Source organism: Ambystoma mexicanum, chromosome 12, assembly GCF_040938575.1.
Source record: "Ambystoma mexicanum isolate Mex_15411 chromosome 12, UKY_AmexF1_1, whole genome shotgun sequence".
NCBI lineage: Eukaryota > Metazoa > Chordata > Amphibia > Caudata > Ambystomatidae > Ambystoma > Ambystoma mexicanum.
Genome location: NC_090936.1, coordinates 620,593,496 through 620,613,401, shown reverse-complemented (window position 1 = coordinate 620,613,401; position 19,906 = coordinate 620,593,496). Strand labels below are relative to the sequence as shown.

General features: G+C 43.5%; 1 protein-coding gene across 5 annotated transcripts in view; it reads left to right on the top strand.

Annotated features, from left to right (window-relative positions):
• The window catches only part of LOC138513915 (protein FAM118A-like), a 487,378-nt gene that overhangs the window by 128,702 nt on the left and 338,770 nt on the right, over positions 1 to 19,906 (top strand). For 2 of the 5 annotated variants that reach the window (XM_069629059.1, XM_069629061.1), the window contains exon 3: positions 18,015 to 18,076. The exons of the other annotated variants lie outside the window; for them this stretch is intronic. The gene's annotated coding sequence lies outside the window, so the exon portion shown is untranslated. The remainder of the gene's footprint in view (positions 1 to 18,014; positions 18,077 to 19,906) is intronic. 5 annotated transcript variants of the gene reach the window in all.

Genomic DNA, 19,906 nt, shown 5'->3' with positions numbered 1-19,906 from the left:
GTTTCCCCCCGCATATATGTAGCAATTGACCTTCACAATTCGGTCAATTGTGCAAAGGTCAATTGTGATTCGTACAATTGTAGTTCGAGCAATTCGTATACAACCATTCTGGAAAGTAACATTTTCCGCCACCTGATATCCCGGGCTGCCGGTACTTGTAATGTCCTGGTGGAATCGGAATATCAAGTGGTGGAAACAATGTTTCAGTCCGGCAACAACCCGCCGGTTGCACCAACAGGTTACAGCCAAACTTATAATGAGGCACGCAGTGTGAGGTTCATCTTGAGGTCTACTATCCTTACTACATTTTTTTAATAGTTTTTTATTTTGAAGGAGGGGGTCTTACCTTTTTTTGTGCTGACTGCTTTAGTTTGCTTTAGCGAGGTTACTAGCTCTTCTGTTTGAATGTTTTCTGTAAATTGTTTTAGTGGCCAGTGAGTATATGGCTTGTTTTTATTCTTATCTGCTCTATTCTTTCTTTATTTTCTGCATAGTTGCTTTTTAGTAGGGATTATGTTGGGTCTGTTGTAAAAAAAAAGAAAATGTGTGTTTTACCGTTGAGGAATGTGTTAGTATTATTGTACAAGGATGTTGGGTTGTGGTTGTAGTTGTAGAGGATTGCAAAGACTGCTATGTGATTCTGTAGTGTGATGATAGGTGTTGTTGGAAAGGTTTTAAGAGCAAGGGGTTTTACAGGTGTGGTCGGTTTGGGTAAATATATTGAAATTGGGAGGTGTTGTGTGGAATAAGTATGTGTATGTGATGGGGAATGGGTGATAACGTGTTTATAGTCATATGTGTGCTATAGTAGTGGTGTTAGTGAATTCGGGAGTAGTGGTGCTATTGAATAAGAAGGAATATTGTGCTTTGCTGAGTAAACATGTGGTCGTAATGGTGTGATTTACCGTACAGGTATGAGGGTTGTGTGGGTGTAATTGTAAAGGGGTGTTAGTAGTTTGTAATGCCATGAGCGTGAATGTTTTTGGGTTTGATATGAGGAGTTCATGAGGCTAGAGTTATGGAAGAATAAAGAAATGAAAGTGTGCTATAGAAGGTGTTTGAGAGAAAGTTGTGTTGTTAGGCAATAACAAACTGTTGGTATACTGAAAATGTAAGAATGTTGAGATGGGATTGGAAATAGTGTGACAGGTGGCATGGAATGAGTAAGAGTGTAATGCAATGCAGTTGAATGGAAAAGAATGTCATAGTCCAGTGGTATGCAAACATTTGCATGCTCACTCCCTCCAGCCCCTCTTCGGTTAAACTATTGTTGTTGAGGCACCCTTGAGTAACAATAATCTTGCTGGGCCCCCAAGATGCCAAATTTGGTTATATATTCTATTACCATCAGTCACTGTACTCCTTTATTGAAGAGCCTCACCCCCACCCCCTGCAGCTGTCCTTTGGACCAACCAAGGGGGACAGCTGCACAGTGTCAGACTCAGCCCCTTGTCTCACCTGTTTGTTTTGGGTTGATTTCTTCTTTGGAGACCTTTCTTTGTTCCTGGACGCCCGGGACTTGTACAGGTAAGGGCGACTATCCTCTGGGTCCAGTGTGTGGACCACGACCAGCCTCGGGAAGCAGGTAAGAGTTCAACATACAGGAAGGAAGGGATGTGGTAGGCAGGGTCTGGGAAGGAACAGGACAAGGAAGAATCTGCAGAGCTTACAGAGTGCAAAGGGGTAAGCCGTGAGCACAGTAGCACTGAACAAGGGTCCGGGATGGAAAAGGAAAGAATGGCCCTCAGGCGGGAGCGAAAAGGACAGCACTTAGAGCACCAGAAAGGAAGGAACCGATAACTATCGGAAAAAGGGGGACTGACGGGAGGAAGAAAGTAACGAGCACACTTGCCGGGAACTTGGAAGAATAGCGTTGAGATGCGCATAGCCGCGGGGGTGTGCCTGTTTTCTAGTAGGAATTGCGTCATGCGTAAGCGCTATAGAGTGCAGTGTTTCCGTAACGTTGGCCATGTTGGGAGAATAGCCGATCCGATGTTGCAGTGCGCTATGGACCATGAAGTCCAAAAGGGCCAGAAAGGTGAATCATGACAGTATGCCCCCTCTTAAACCCCGATCCACCAGGTTTACCTGGATGGGTTAGATGGAATCTCTGTACTAAACGGGGGGCATTCATGTTGGAGACCGGTTCCCAGGTTCGTTCGCTGGGTGGGTATCCTTTCCATTCCACTAAGTATTGTAGTCGATCCCTTCTGTATCTAGAATCGCATATCCTGGAAAACTCAAATTCAGTATGATCATTGACGAGCACTGGGTTAGGTCGATGAGTTGATCTGGTGGACTGCATATAGGGTTTGAGTAATGAAGTGTGGAAAACGGGATGAATCTTCTTCCAGGATTCTGGTAGCTGAAGTCTATAAGCCACTGGGTTGTTGACCTCCTTAATAGAAAAAGGCCTGTAATATTTAGGAGCTAGTTTATTAGGTCGCAGAAGTCGAGGCAAGAGTTTCGAAGATAGCCAGACCTTGTCACCGATTCCATACAGGGGACTAGGTCTCCGTTTAGCATCAGCATGTCTTTTAATGTCCATTCTGGCCTTTTCCAAATGGTCTTTAATTTCTCCATGCACAGTGACCAGACTTTCAATCCATGAATCGACCGAAGGAACCGGGGTAGTATGCGGTAGGATTGTTGGTAGGACCAATGGATGGAACCCTTGACTTCAAAAGAAGGGGCTAGTCTTGATAGCTGAGGGGTCAGAGTTGTTGTAAGCGAATTCAGCTACCGGAATTAAAATTGACCAATCATCCTGGACCTTGGCTGAAAAGCATCGTAAATACTGTTCTAGGGTTTTATTTACTCGCTCGGTTATCCCATTGGTCTGAGGATGGTATCCTGAAGATAAGGCACACTGAATACCTAACATTTGACACAGGTGCTTCCAGAATTGGGATATATACTGAGGCCCACGCTCGGAAATGATCTTGGAAGGGAGTCCATGAAGCCTGAAGATGTTATTTAAGAATATTCCTGCCAGTTCTGGTGCTGAAGGTAGCTTGTACAAGAGGGTGAAGTGAGCCATATGGGTGAATAGATCAATGGTAACCATAATGGTAGTAAACCCCATGGAAGGAGGTAATTCCACAATGAAGTCTGTGGCAATTATTTCCCAAGGGCGTACTGGCAATGTAGGTTGGTGGAGAAGACCTGCAGGTTTTCTGTTACCACACTTATTCTGACTGCAGACAGCACAGGCTTGGATGTAACACCTTACTCCGTCAATCATTTTTGGCCACCAGAATTGTCTCTGAATGAGGCGGAGAGTGGCAGTAATGCCTCGATGCCCGGAATGGAAGGTATCATGACAGAGGTTTATAATCTTGTTTCTCAGTCTTTGCGTGGGTATCGCCAATCTCTTGTCTTTAAAAAGGTAACCATCTTTAGTGACTAAGTTCCATTGGTAGGCCTTGGTGTAGTCCTTCCAGAGATCAGAAAGTGGTGTTTCGGCACAGATATTTTCCAATAAGGAATTGGCCTGGGCCACGAAACCTGTCGGGAAACATCTTCGGAAAGGTACATGCCCCAACTGGCTCGTAATCGGGACGTCTGGATAAGGCATCTGCGATTATGTTTTTGGTCCCAGGGAAGTGATGTATGCGGAACTGATACTGGGCAAAAAAAAAGGCCCAACGAGCTTGACGACTGTTTCTGCATTCCAGGGATTCCAGGATCTGCAAATTTATGTGATCGGTTCGCACTTGTACAGGGAATTTGGCACCTAAAAGTAAATGGCGCCACTCTGTAAAGGCCTGCCGGATGGCGAGCAGTTCTTTCTCCAGGACTGAGTAATGGGTATCGCTGGGAGTCAGTCTTCGGGATAGATAAGCAATGGGATGTTCCACCTTGTCCTCCAATTCTTGTTTTAACACTGCCCCGATTGCATAATCTGAGGCATCAGTTTCCACCAGGAAGGGTTTATTGATGTCAGGTTGAGCCAGGATGGGTTTATTGATGTCAGGTTGAGCCAGGATTGGACCTTGAGTAAATCTTTGTTTTAGCTCCTGAAAGGCTGTCTCTTGTGCAACAGACCAATTGAAGGGTATGTCTTTCTTTAACAAGGCGACTATAGGATGTGCAATGTGGGAATGAATTTCCTGTAAAAATTTGCAAGACCCAGGAAGCATTGGATTTGTTTTACTGTAGTAGGGGCTGGCCAAGAAATAATAGAGTCGACCTTAGCAGGATCCATTCCAATTCCTTTGGAACTCAGTACGAATCCTAGGTAATAAGCGGTTTGGACATGAAAGATGCATTTTTCTGGTTTGGCCAGGAGCTTATTCTCTCGTAGTCGCTGTAGAACTGAAGTTACATGTCCCTGGTGTACTTGGGGATCATTGGAATAGATCAATATGTCATCCAAGTACACAATGACAAAAAGAAACAGCATATCTGAGAAGACTCTGTCCATGAAGCGCTGAAAAACCGCAGGGGCGTTGGTGAGGCCAAATGGCATAACTAGATATTCAAAATGACCAAAGGGTGTCCTGAAGACGGTCTTCCATTCATCACCTTCTTTTATTCAAATGAGATGATAGGCGCCCCGTAGGTTGAGTTTGGTAAAGATTACAGCACCTCAAACAGCGTCCAATATGTCAGAAATGAGTGGTAAAGGATAACTATCTTTAAGAGTGCATTGGTTCTGGATCAGGAGAGTGCGGAGTGGGTGTTTCCACGGAAGCCTTCGGGGGTACAGTTCTTGTCTTTCTTTTCTCTGCCTTTCTCTCCTGGATTCGGAAGTCGATTTGTAGAGACAGATCTATCAAAGCCTGGAAGGAACTTGGACGGGCTACTCTGGCTAGCTCGTCCTTGATTTCGTCATTCAACCCTCTCGGAAACAGGGTAAAACTTGCCTCCTGATACCAATCGGCCTCTTTAGCCAATTGTTTGAAGCGTGTCACATAAGAAAGCATGTCTTGATTTCCTTGTTGGAACTCCAGGAGCTTTTCCTGAGCACTGTAAACTTGTTCTGGCCGATCAAACATGGTTTTGAAGGTTTCCACGAATCCATCATAATTGTCCAGGAGTGGGTCTCTTGAGTTCACTAAGGGAGTTGCCCAGGCTAAGGCATTGCCAGAAAGATGTGAGATTATAAATCCCACCTTGGCCCTGGGCGTAGAAAAATAGTAGGGTTTACATGTGAAATGTACCAGGCAAGAATCGAGAAAGGTACGCTGAGCTTTGGAAGAACCATCGTATTTGTCCACTATGCCCCCTACCAGGGCACTTTCATGGAATGTCGAATCCCTGGACAACACGAGTTGTTTTAGTGCTGTGTTTTCATCCTTGAGGTTTTGAACCTCTGTTGATAATTCTTGCATTCCTCTCATGAAGTCCTGGATTGCAGCCTCCATGTTAAATTCAATATCAGGTTTTGGGCGTCTCAAACTGTCAGACTCAGCCCCTTGTCTCACCTGTTTATCTTTGGTTGATTTCTTCTTCAGAGATCTTTCTTTATTCCTAGACGCCCAGGACTTGTACAGGTAAGGGTGAGTATCCTCTGGGTTCAGTGTGAGGACCGCAACCAGCCTCGGGAAGCAGGTAAGAGTTCAATATCCAGGAAGAAAGGGATGTGGTAGGCGGAGTCCGGGAAGAAACAGGACCAGGAAGAATCTGCAGAGCTTACAGAGTGCAAGAGGGTAAACTGCGAGTACGGTAGCACTGAACAAAGGTCCGGGATGGAAGAGGAAAGAGCGGCCCTCAGGCGGGAGCGAAAAGGGCAGCACTTAGAGCACCAGAAAGGAAGGAACCGATAACTATCGGAAAAAGGGGGACTGACGGGAGGAACAATGTATCGAGCACACTTGCCGAGAACTCGGAAGAATAGCGTTGAGACGCACAGAGCCGCGGGGGCGTGCCTGTTTTCTAGGAGGCAGCACGTCATGCAAAAACGCTAGAGTGCAGTGTTTCCGTAACATTGGCCATGTTGGGAGAATAGCAGATCCGACGTTGCAGTGCGCTATGGACCATGAAGTCCAAAAGTGCCGGAAACTGCGAATCATGACACACAGTTTGAAGGCTACTGTTTTAGGCTAATACATAGTGAAGTTACGTAATTTGAATTAGAGAGACATACATGCTCTATTAATATACGTACTTCATAGCATGTGAAGAGTTTTCTCTGTTTGATAGCTAGTTTTGTCAATCCTTTTTTTTCTGTAACTGGAAGACAAAGTTAGTGGTAATGTTGAAGTAGATTTGGTAGTATAATTTTATATTTCTTGTGGTAGGAGCAGTTATTGGAAAAACAAGTGAATAAAGGTTTGTTATGTGTGGGGTACAGAAGTATGTTAACTATGTTGTCAGTATATGGTGCATTATAGCAGTGGTTGGAAAGCACTAGTCCTTTATATGTAAGGAAAGGTGTTGCATTTAAGATTGCCTTTTTAGTAGTAATTTGACAGGGAAAAATGCATAGATACATTGGCACTTTCACCATGTCTCTGTGTTTTTGAAGTAAGGAACATGTATATGAAAAATATTGTAGCAACTGTTTTAAGTGCCATTTGTTGTAATGAGGTGTAATATTGCGCCACTATATGAAATGTGGTAGTGCTGGGTTTAAAACACTGTACATTTATATGTAAGGAAAGCTAATGCATTTAAGTAATGCCTAATTTGACTTGTATTTTAATAAGAAACATACAGTGTATAGGTACAGCAGAAGTACAAACATGTTAATATTTCTGTAGAGGAAAGGAAATGCAGTTGCTAAACACTGGTACGGTAGTATTAAGTCGTAGTTGATGTGAGCAGGTGGAGAATAGTGGATTTATGAGGGATGTGATAGCAAAGGTTGGAAAACATTACATTTATATGTAAGGAAAAATTATGTTCTTTTAAAAATGTTTCTTTTTAGCAGCAAATGCTTGAAAATGAAAAAATGCATAAGTGCATTCGGAGCTCCACCATTTGTAACTTTTTTTTACAAGTTTACAAGTAAGGAAAATGTACTTACAGAAGATTTGTAGAACACTGTTAAGTGGCACTTGGTGTGAGCAGGTGCAATACATTGGCAGAACATGTAATTAACTGCCACTTAATGTCAGCAGGTGGACAATGTTGACGATACACAGCATTTGATAGCAGTGGCTAATAAAGAGCATAAGCTTATTGAGATGCTTATTACAGGCAACGTGGTAGTGGCCCTGTATAAATGTAAAAGAGTTGTGAAAAAATACTTACAAAAATAGAAACATATCTTTACTATATCTTCTTAGATGTAGATATTGTTGAATGTGCAATTAGAAATCTGGGACAGTTTTACAGTTGTTTACTATACAGGAGGCTCTGAATGATAGCATACATGTACTCTCAGAGTTGAAATGTGCATCTGAAGTGTTGAACTGAGGTGACAGGGTTACATGTATAGTTTTTCGATATGATTAGTGGATGGATGTGTGACTGCATGAAAGTAGTCTGAGGGCGTATTACAGATACAAGTAAAAAAGGTAGAAGGGGTGTCCTCTGCAATGGTGTCTGCGGACCTGCACACACCATCTGGGTCATTTAATGATGCCCTGCATGGAAATAGGACTGCGGAGACCGCAGACAGTCCTAAACGTTTGCAGACTTTGGCGGATTAGCCAATCAAGTTTCATGGTTGTGGAGGATGAGTTGAAGTGTACAGGAACACAGGGTAGCAAGTGTTTCATTTCTTGTGTGAGGTGCGGGAAGCATGGGTAGAAAGAAGCAGACTGTGTGATATTGATATTCATATTTTATTTCTACCACGCACGTACACAAGTGTTTCAGACCGTGACAAGGCAAGGGAGAGGAACAGGGGAGAACAAAACAACGATCTTACTAGGCCCAGTGACATTGAGAACGTGCAAGTGCATGGGAGAGGGGGAGGGAAAAAATGTATGGAAGGGAGGAGAAGTGGAAAGTGCAGAGCAAAGGAGATACAGATAAATAGTAATAAATAAATAAATAGTAAAGGCACCAAAGAGTGGTAGTGCAGCCAGCAAGTGGCAAGTGCTGGGTTTAAGGCAGCAGACAGGGTAGGTCTGATAAGTGCAAGCAGAAAAAACCGGGGGACTGTATGGGTACAGATATAGACCCCAGTGCAAGGGGTAGCCCGAAGGCAGTGCGGGAGGGTGGCAGGGTGAGCAGTTACCTGGGCCTGGAGGACAAAGGGTGGCCAGGTTCACGGTGCCAAGAGAGAACAGATCAGTAGGGTAGAGGGGGAGCAAAGGCAGAAGCAAAGAGGAAGGTCTTGAGGTGCTTCCGGAATCGGAGATGGTTCTCTTCAAGTTCTGGAGTGGCAGGGAGGCTGTTCCAGAGGGAGGCTGCAGCCAAAGAAATAGATCTAACCCCAGCTCGTTTCTTCAAAAAACGACTGACCCTGAGGGATTTAGAGGTAGAGGAGCGAAGAGCTCGAGAGGGGAGGTATTTGCGGAGCGATAGCTGAAGGTATTTTGTACCCAGGCCCCAGAAAGCCTTGTGGACAATGCAGAGGAGATTTGTGTATTCATTGGTTGAAGGTATATCCAGAGCACCTTGGCATCTCTGAAAATCTTGGACTTGAAGGAGTGGAGGTGCTAGGGTATGGACTTTGTGGATTGAAATGGAAAGCATTATTACCTTGTGTGAAACTATAATGTGATTCAAACATCTAGATATAATAATATTACATTGTGGAGGCAAAAGATTAGGATATGTTACTGCAGTATCCGTGCAGTATGCTATACAAGATACCTTTAGAGGTCTAATGGAACGGCTTCCAGCTATGAAGATTATGTTTTCATGGATTACTCAAAGGCAAATGTGGAAAAGATCAAACTTGTTTTGTCCACAAATTGAAAAAGCCAGCCGGAATGTTAATAAAGCTGTATGTGCTTTTTTACAAGATGTAGGAATGGCATCTTTCCGCAATGAGAATATATAACATGATGGAGTGAATATTTTAAAAGAAGATGAAGTTCATGTCACATGTGTTGAAAATTAGATTTTTGTGTGTAATATCCAGAATGCTTTGAAGCAGTTTTTCTAAAAGTTATAAAAAAACAAATAAGTAAAATATGCAGTACAGCATTTGTTAGTAGATATAGTACATAAAACATAAAAAGGTTCTTTTAAGACCCAACATTGTAGTAAGAAAAAAAGTAAATTGTGATTAAATTCCCTTCTCCATGAAGCTGACAGACAGCTTAATGTCCGCAGACTATATGATTGCAGCAAAGGGGGTGAGTCATTTTTTAATGATAGTGTCATATGAGTGGGAAGTGTGAAAACCATAAACAATGGCTAAACACCCTCTACGCATGTTACACTTTATAGTGACATTTTGTATGGCAGAGAAAAGGAGGGAGGGAAGGGGAACCAACCACTATAAGGAAGAGACAGGTGGACAAAGGAAGATGCAGGGCCTGCTAAAAAAGTAAGTTGGGGACAATCCTTCTCATGTGCATTCATTGCCCCCTCATAGGTGGTTTGGGTTCCCTCCCCTCTGCAGATGATTGTGTCACAGTATATGCAAAGTACTGTTGCTCGCGAAAGGTATGGGCTATCAGCCTCCTGTATGGCCTGTGAGATGGCAGGAGGAATCCTCTGCAGTGTTCCGAGTGGTGACAGGAGTGGTTGAAGAGGGTGTAGTGACCAAAGTTATCCTACTCCCCGAGTAGAGAATCACCTTTCTGAAGGCAGTGTGAGTGGTCAGAAATGCAAGACGGACAAGTTGCCATTTTATTAAATAGTGAGAGTGGGAAAACGCCTCATTTTCTCTAACCTAATGAGGATTTCCATATCAATCAAAATAAGACTAAAGGAAACCACCCTAAAAAGGTATTACACTCATACATACATACAATAAAATCATATAAGTATCATATATCATATAGCTGTTTAAACTCAATAAAATAACAGTTATAGTCAAGCAGAAAGTTTGAAAACATATATGCTTGTAACCAAGCTCAGGTCCCAAGATTAATTCAGGATATTTCCAACCAAAGTTAAAATTATGTTCTGTTCCAATTACAAATCACTGTTCTTTTCATTCCATAAGTCCTTCACTTGAAACTTGCAATGTCTTATTACCAAACAGAATTTATCATTCTTCAAAATGATTGTCAAAGTTGCCACAAGCTCTTGCTTGATAAACCAAAACGACTCTGTCTTCACACGTCAATGTAATTTCTCTTCTTTGCATAACAAGCACTTTCACATTTCTTCTTCATAAACCATAACGTTTTGTCAGAATGGTTTTACAACAGTTCATCCTAACACATTTAGTGGACTTGTCACTTTCTTTCCACCACAACTGTCTACCACACTGCAGTACTGTAATGATCTTCTTCCTGGTCCACATGCCTGCCAGGACCAACCGCTAATTGTCCCTTTCCTGGTACACTTGTCTGTGAGGATAAAACTCCTACTACTACTAGTACTCTGTGGTGAGGTTTGCTTCAGACCTTCTACACTTTAAATCCTCAATGGGGAAATCAAATCTTTCATAAGGATACAGCACACATTGACAATTTCTTTCACATTGATTTATTTGCCATATGTTACCCTTTTCTTCCTCTTTATGATTCATATAAGGAGGGGTTTCCTCCTGCCAACCTTGGCTTCCTTCCAAGTATCCCTTATTAGGAAAGTGGTATCCCTTTTCATTTATAATTGACTTTGTTTGGCTCAGGCAATGCTGATCATAATCTTCTTTTACAAGGGATCTTCCTTTTTGTAAATCGCATTCACTTTGTTTGAAAATGCTTCTCTTTTGGCTTGGGCAATGGTAGTTACAATATTCATTTACACTTGTGTTAAATATTGTCCCCTTTTGGCTTTGACAATGGTGGTTACAATATTCTTTAACTCGATCTCTCTTAAAGTAAGAGTTGCACCTACATTATTTCAATACAATAGTTTGATATTCAAAAGCTTTGTTTGAAGCCAGCAGTCTGTTTCGGAGCACCCAAGGGTTACCTGACAAAGGCCAACTCACCGCACTTTCTGTGCGTCTCTGCTGGACCCGCTGCTTCGTGTTCTTACTTCGTCGGTTTATACTGGCACCCGACAGCTCCGGTAGTGTTTCTGTTGCTCGCGCCTCCTGTATTTGGAGCTCTCTCGGCTCTGCTCACACTCCGGTGAATGCCACACACCGGAGCTGCATGCAGAATCAGGAGAGCTTCTCTCTCCCTCGGGACAGCCAGTTTACGTACCACTTCCCGCTGCACATTCTCTGCAGGCTACAGATTTCCCAACCTCCGCCACTTCATTGACATGGTGTCCCCGCTTCCAACACAGCAGCGTCTCTGTGTCCTACTTCTTCCTCCTGCTTGTGCTGCTTACACTGCTTCTTCCTCCTACTACTCCTTATGGCCACATTTGAAGGGGCTTTAAATGTTTAAAGTTCCCACTCATTATAACCACTAGAATGCACACTACAGTTCTGTAACTCTGAGCCCCACTTCCTCGTCTCAGTACTAAGAGCATTATGGGACTTGAAGTCCGTAATTTTCTTATTCATTTTAACATTGTTGAATTCACTCTGTTTTAACAATTTATAAAATGTACCTTTAGGGGAACCATTCAAATGAATTATTGGCTTGTTCTTTGTTTTATAATTCAAACCTAAGGTAGAATTATAACCATCAGAAGTAGTCATTTAATTCCCTGACCTTTACATATATCATTCCCATGATTACCAGAAGGGCATTCACAAATGACATTTGGGGTAATTTTGCATAGCGGAGTCTTACTATGACAACACACCATTATGTATTCGGGCATTTGAGAAATGTCATCCTCAGAAGAGGAGGCATACAGCGTCCCTGCCAACACAGTCATCACATTCCCTTGGTGGCCTTCTCCTCTCAGGTGTTCCACCTGGCTAATACCACACAACATCAGGGTTAGGATCAGGTAGCAGCTGCCTTCCCCTGGCCATCGGTTAGAAGGAGACTTTAGGCTGGGGTTCTGTGAAGACACCAGAGGATTCATCACGGCAGCAGTGTGGCGACGCATGGAGGTAGCGCCAAAGGAGTACTTACCATTTGGCTGTGACTGAGTACAATTTTGCACTCCGTGCAGCGCACGCAGGCAGCCTGAGCCTTTGGCACCCCTCCCACAGTGGTGAAAAACTTCCACGACTCCTTTTGCCCATCCAACATAGTAGGCACTTCCTCCACTACATCATCTTCCTCTTCCTCCTTGTTAGGCAGAAACCTGTGCAGTTCCCTTAGGGAACACTGCAAAAGATTTAAGACTACAGGTGTTGGCAGTAAACCCACTTGGTAGCAGTCTGCACCACCCAGATTTACCTGGTAGCTGTGGCTGAGCAGTCAGACTTCCCTCAAGAAGAGATAGACAGTATGCAACGTATACACAATAGGCACCCAGATACAATAATACAAGCAAACACTGACCAGTGCTTTGGTATCAAAGTATATAATTATTTATTTAAAAACACACGGTTTGAAACACTCCAGCACTCTTGTTGTAAAATATTGTAAACACAGTTACTATTGTAATATATACACCCCTTTTCCCTTATCAGATAACTCACAGTAAAACACCACTTATTTTCATACAGAGGTGAGCGCTTAACTAGATGGCACTCCAATAAGTTTGTGAGAAAGGGGGGAGAAAGACAGAATATGGAAAGGTACACCACTCTAAGATTCAGGAACACTGTTAGCAAGGCAGAAGAGCAAAAAGTCACTGGTGAGCCAAAGTCCAAAGGCTGGGCCCACTCTTATAGAGAGCAGAGCACAAATGTGCCCAAGATCACACAGTTACACTAGGCTTTGAAAGTCTTGCAGAGGGTTCAAAAAGAGTTTAGAGAGGCTTAGGAAAGTTTAGCCAGGGTGTCCCAGGCTAACCCAGGTTCAAAAGCCGGGGACTAAATCTACCCCGTACAGTCGGTAGCAAGGGAAGCCAGGCGGGACACGGTACCTTAAGTGGGAAGGATCCTCCAGCGGTGGCAGTTGTTCCTGGTAGTGGGTGCAAGTTGCGTCGTCGTCCAGGGGAAGAGAAGATCTCGACTTGGAGGAAAGATAAAGGTCGTTGCACTACCAGGGAAGAAACCAGCCGTGGAGTTTTCCGGTTAAAGGTGGTACCTTTGTTTCGCGGTCGTGGTAAAACGTGGTATCCCGGTTGCCGGGGTGCTTGGCACAGGCAAGACGGCCACGAGGTATGTTGGGAAGGCGAAAAGACGGTGAAACTGGTTATCCCCACCAGTCAAAGGAAGAAGACTCTTCGGCAGGAGATCTCCTCTGTCGTTGGGAAAAGTGGTGAGACGGTCCAGCAGGGCTCCACCGGTGGTGGTGTCGTGGCAGGTCGGCTCAGCTTATCCCTCGTCGGATTCTTAGGTCCTGTGGCGACTTCTGAAGTTCCAGTCCCCAAAGCCCTGCTTTTATGCAGAAAATCCCCATTCACTCAGCCTAGCTGTCACTCAAACATGCTAAGTGAGGAGCCGGCCGGCTCACCACTTGGGCCAATCAGGACGGAGTGCAACTTGAGTTGCCTAGGCAACTCAGTCCAGGGTGCCTAAATCCCCCTCCACCCCTCCTAAGTACCCCAGACAGAGTGGCACCACTTTGGAGGGCCTCCTAAGTACCCCAGACAGAGTGGCACCACTTTGGAGGGCTTCTGTGGAGAAGCCCGCCAAAAAGTGGAACAAAGGGCTCGACTTGGGTTGGAGTCACAGAAGAGAACACAAACGCCATTTTAGAATCAAGTTTTGGCAAAAAATACCAACCGGAGAATTCATATTAATTAAATAAACCAGCGGTATGTTCGAGGCTACCGTAAATAATTAAATAAAGATAGTAGCCTAAAACAATGGGAAATCCCATATGAAAATATTCGCGGTTGAATATAAAAAGTAGTATCCACTGCCACCAGCCAAAACTCGATCAGGGGGGACGGAGACCTGCCCCCTCGACTAACAGACCCTGGGGCAATTGAATTGCCTCAGCCAGTACGTCCACAATATGATGGTTTGTACTGGTTCTGTTCAGAATTTAAGACTAGTAAAGTCAATGGTGACTTTACATGCCCTGGGAGACAGTAGTCAGTCCCAGGGTATGGAGTCTATACTGGGGGGTCACTATGACACCCCTGTGTCACTGCACTGAGGGTGCTGTGTAACACACATCACAAAAACACATGAAGCCCTATGGAGTAAAAGACCCCATAGCCCATTAAACACATCTAGATTCAAAGAAACACACTCAAATCATGCCCAAGAGTGAGGGTAAAAGAGTCTCACTCTTGGCAGGAGAAAAGAATAAACCCCAAAAATCCAGCAAAGATGCTGGGGGACTCACTAGGTTAGGAAATTCAGCCTAAACAGAGAATTCTCCCTAACACTCCGGCATGTCATCTGCTCCAGAGCCCCTGTTCCCTGTCCAAGTCCTCCAGATGGTGGTGATAGTGGCCCCTGGGGAGGAGAGATGGCCATTGCAGGTGCCATAGAAGCTAAAACAGCAAGTGTTCTGCTCCTAACAGAGAAAGGTCTCCTCTAAAACTCTGCAAAGTACAGAATGACTGAAAGAAGTGGGAGGGTCTCCTTGAGGAACTGTCCGCTGACTATCGTCCTTCCTATTCGCGAACATCAGCGCTGAAATAAGGCTTTGAAAAGTTCCAAAAAGTTTAGAGATCAAGAAAGAATGGTACTGGGAGCTGTGGAAGGGCACTGTTTTAACTTGAAAGTCCCTAGAGCGGCCAAAAATTAAATATAGAGATGTCTACAAAGCACAGACACCGATCACGGACACGTCATCACGCCACATGGGCACGGTCACGTGACAATGTGCAGGGACGTGGGCAGTGACGTAACGAGACTGCAGACTTCCGGTACAGAAAAAGTACATACAAAGTTATTAAAAGTTTATAAAAGCACTGGCAATGGTGCTGGGATGTGTGGAAGTTTCAACTTGAAAGTCCAGAGAGTGGGCGAACGTTCCAAGCGCCAACACCGATCCCGGACATGTCATTACACCAAATGGGCGCAGTCACATGATGATGTCTGGGGCATCTACGTCCACGTAATTACATTCAGGAACTACCATGTGACCTCTGACACTGCATGTACACAGTGTGGCGTCCGCACCCCGACAATGACGTGTGCAAAAAAATTAAAAGTGCATAGTAGGCGAACACCAAAACATCTGGTATGTAAATATGCAACACAGACATTTTTTAAAGTCCGTGGATGTCCAAATGGTGTGAAGGGCGCCAATCTGAGATATTAGGACTCATCACCAACAGAACGTAGAACAGGGTCTCTAGTGCCTTTCTGAGAACGGCCACTCATCACAGAAATCTGCCAACTGAAGGAGCCTGTGTTCAGCTGTGCCCCACAGTACTCAGGGCCGGTGCAAGGATTTTTGCCACCCTAGCTGAAAGGTAATTTTGCTGCCCCCACTACCAACCCCATGTATCCGGAATATACAATCACCTCATCTGATATATGTCCACACCACCTCATCAGCATGTCTTTGCTGCAGATTCTCCATCGTGGTTCAGGACTCGGCATAAGAAGGTAAAATTAAACTAATTCAATTATCACTGTCTCTTCCACACACAATATATAATATATAGGCTGGATTAGAAACTATAACCAGATCAGGAAGGATAAGCCATACAAATGGACAGAATCATGAAAAGTCTTGATAGCAGTCGAATTACAATGACCCTTAGACATCCACTTTACACACTCCACCCCACCCCCACACAGACATATCCTTCTTTGAGGCAGTTTATACGATGCTATTATGAAGCGCTTTAATTGTATGCAGTGGGCATCTATTTAAACGTTGTTGGAAGAAGGATATTGGTTCCAGCTATTGCTTCCTTCCACCAACCCCACTGGCCCTTCGGGAGCACCCCTGCTTTGGAGATGAAACTATCACTGGCTTTGCTTGGCAAAAGCCGCCACTAAAGAAAGTTGCAGAGACTGCTGTTTGAATCACTGAAAATGAGAGGGTGTTTTGAGTGGGGATAGCCCCCTCAAATCCTCTTTTCATGGATCAGGGATGGCAAAGAAATACCATTTGCTCGACTGTTCATTGCTATGGAAACAGGGGGAATTCCATTGGTGTCTAAGACTCAGGGAGGAAAACAAGAGTTTGCCGGCACACGCCAGCCCCACGCAGAGGGTATAATACCCAATTTACTATCTGGTGCTGTGCTGCAGAGGCTCTACCTGGTGAATATTCTTTGACCAGGCTGATTACTGCCAAAAGACAGTCATTGGGGCCACATAAAAAATGGGGCAGTGGCTCTGCTTCCCAATTAGGCCGCAAATGTGGGCTTTCGTGTGCAGTGCAACTGGGAGCTCAAACTGTTCCCACAACCTACCACAAAAAGTTCCTCCTGGTACTACTCAGTTTTCTGTGTAAAGTAATTAATTATGTTTCATGAATGTGTGCCGCACCACTTCCTGAACTCACTAAAATGGTACAACCCTGGCACAAACAGTGCAAACTTTATTCACACATAGAAAAGACAACACATGTAGAAGATGATGGAACTTCCCTGACATACAGGAAAGGTACAATATGGATATCAGAGCAAGTGACCGTCACACAAAGAACAGGAACCACATAAGCATCAGCATTGAAAGCTTCTATCATACACTTGTCATGTACATCAGGGTCAGCAATACTGAAAACTACTGTCACACATCAAACAGGTAAAGCATGCAAAGAAGCAGGTCCAAATTCTCTCATACGGACCCATAAGTCACAGTCTAGTGTGGTGAACCAGAAGATGGAGTCGGACAACTTAGTGACATATTGTTAAAAGGGCTTTATTTAAATTAAAAGAAAACTCCTAACTTGCCCTATCGCTAACAAAAGTAAAACTAAGGGTGCACGTCAAGTCCAAACAAAAAGCCTACATTTATGAATTTGTTTTATGTACCTGCATCAGTTCCACTCCTCCCGGAAACTGGCAGTCATATTTCTCGCACACCTTCAAACGTCTGCAGCATCTCTTTTCCCATCAATATCTCTTGCGGTGGTAAAGGCACTTGGCGGGAGGAGCTCAGGACCTCTGGCTCCTCTCTTCTTTCGGGTCTTGGTGTTGGTTGCTGGGTGCAAGGCCCACCACTGCTCTTCAGTGGTCACGCCACTGTAAGGAAAGCATGGTATAAAACAGTAAGACAGACACAAGTGATCACAGTTCAAGGGTGTTTATTGAACTTCAATTGGGTAGAAATGCTTATCTAGACCTAAATCTAAAGATGGGAGAAAGCTACGACCATCAAATAATAATAAGGCAGTCCTAGTGGTGTTTTGTCAACATAAAAGGGCCTATACTAAGAAACCTATTGCCAATCCTTACTTCTAAATACAAATAGTGTGGGAAACAATGTTTTGCAGAAGAAAAGTGTTCAAGAAATGCTATGTCAGCATATTCAAGCCGTTGGCTTCCCTTCCCCATGTTTTTAGCACTGGACAAGGCGGCACACTCAAGCTTAGCACAGTCTCCGGTTTCTCTACACCAAAGTCTCTTTGCCATTCAAAGTCTCTTTTCCAGAGTACCTGATGCAATACGACACACAACAAAGTTCCTTTCTCCTTAGGGTTTCACACATACAAATTCTCAGGTGATTTTCTGTTCACTTCGAATCCCCCTACGTCGGGCTAAGGTCCACTTCAACACAAAACCTTCTCGGGGGATTTTCGCTTCACCTCTGTCGGGCTCAGACGACTTTCTTAGGATTTCACACATACAAATTCTCAGGTGACTTTTGCTTCACCCCGGATACCCCTCCGTCAGGCTCAAGCCCACTTTCTTAGGATTTCACACATACAAATTCTCAGGTGACTTTTGCTTCACCCAGGGTCCCCCTCTGTCAGACTCAGGCCCACTTTAACAGAAAGCTTTCAATTGATCTCCCTATGCCGGGCTCAGACCAACTTTATCAACATTAGCGCAAATGTTCTTTACTGTACCAAAATCGAAGACTTTTTATTGTGCGCAGGGTTTTGCTTGACCCATCACAGGACCACTTTGATTCACAATTTTCTACTTTCACTTTTCAGCTGGATACTTTACAGAGACCTTCGATTGAGCCCCCACATGGTACCAGACCACTCTGTGAAAGGTATTGTATCTTCGTTTCAAAGTTCAATCACTCAGCAGTTCAACTTTACTTGTGTCTTTTATCACATGTATTTCAAACAATGTTCATTCCAGCTCTCGCCATACAATGTTGCCACTTGCAACCTTGGCTTCAACACAGATCGGTCTTGTATCGGTCTCCGCAACACACTGGCTGTGTTGATTTCACTGACACTGTTCTTGGAGCGAAGGACAGTACCGCAGCAGATAATTCTCCCCGCCTTGATTCTTGATGCAGGAGTGCCCCAGGTATCTCCAACACACAATGCTGGATTCTTCAGCCTGTTCTCCTGATCCTACGCTTTCCAATCTAAAGGGCTCATGAAAGCAACGGTGCCTTGTGGAAAAGGTCAAGGGAACTTCCCTCCTTGCAATCCCCTTCTGTTTTACCGTCTTTGTCCTCTTGTTAAACTGCTGTTTCAATGTGTGCTTTACCTCGCTCAGAGTGTGCTCGGGTGCTCCGTCTTTTATCCGTGTGGGGAAGTTTAATGGAAGTCATGTGTGTGTGATGGTCAGTAATTGCCTGACCATTTTAAAAAAAATTGTATTTGGTTTAAAAAAAACATTTACAAAATAAGATCCAACATTTTAACCAAGAAAAAAAGAAAATCAACCATTTCATTCATATTTCAAACAAAACTAAGAAGAAAAGGAACATTCATATTTCATCATCCTTAAACATACTTCAAGCAAAAAGTGAAAATGAAACAAAAATCTTAATATGAAGCAGTCAAAATTTTACAAAACAATTCCATAATCTAATCTAAAATATAATCAAATACAATAAACATAATTTCTCTCATTTTCCCTCCCCAATATATTTACTTAATTCTCAATCATATATTTACTAATCATAAAAAAGAGGAGAGAATGGAGAAACTCCCTAGAATAATCGGGGGTGTAATTATTTAAAACACAATGTTGAATTTTTCTAAAACCTTGATCACAGCTTTTATCAAACCCTGTGAGTTCCCAGAGATCATCCGGTCCCAAAATGTTTCTGTTATATAATATTTGGAGCCGAAACCATATCCTTCAAAATGCATAGATCTCTCCTGCCCAGTGTCCTTGCAGACCATAAGTAGATGTTCAACAGACTGTTCTTCTGGGTTTGTTCAGATTTCGCACAGTTGAATAGCGAGGTCTCCCTTCTCTCTTTTTGCCAGAAATTCTCCTGTGTGGATCACGTTTAACCGTAATCTCAAGAATGTTTTCCTTATGCATTAGATTTGGGTTTGCCCCTGCCCGTTGTCAGGCTGAGAGGTCCTGTGTCCGCGGAAGCTGCTGAACCCCCGACAATCCCCCTGAAATGTAAATCCCAGAACTAGATTTCAATTCAGCTCTGCAAACTACACCCCAAAGGGAAAGGGGGAAGTGGATAACAAAACAACACCAGGCTGACTGCGTCAAGGCTAACCAAAGCTGAACCTGCAGAGGATATAAGAAAAGCAGATACAAATCCTTTTATTACTTACTTAACCTTAAGAGTGGGAAAGACTGTAAATCCTTAACTAATAATTAAGAATCATACCTGGTTCTTCTCTTGAAATTTCTTAGAGAAGCTTGTAAAGAAGCTGAAAATCTCTCTTACTTGAGACTTGAAATTCACAGCAACTTCTTAATTTTGGCAAATCTGGAAAGTTTTGTTCATTGCCTTTTTTCCAAAATTCACTAGTTGTCCAGTTAAATTGTCTTTATTTTTTCTTTCTTTTTTCTTTCAAACTTTTCTATTGTTTTCAAACTTTTTACAATTCAATAAAGTTTGTGAATTCTTGAAGAAACACGTGCTAAACACACACGCGGATTATTTCAA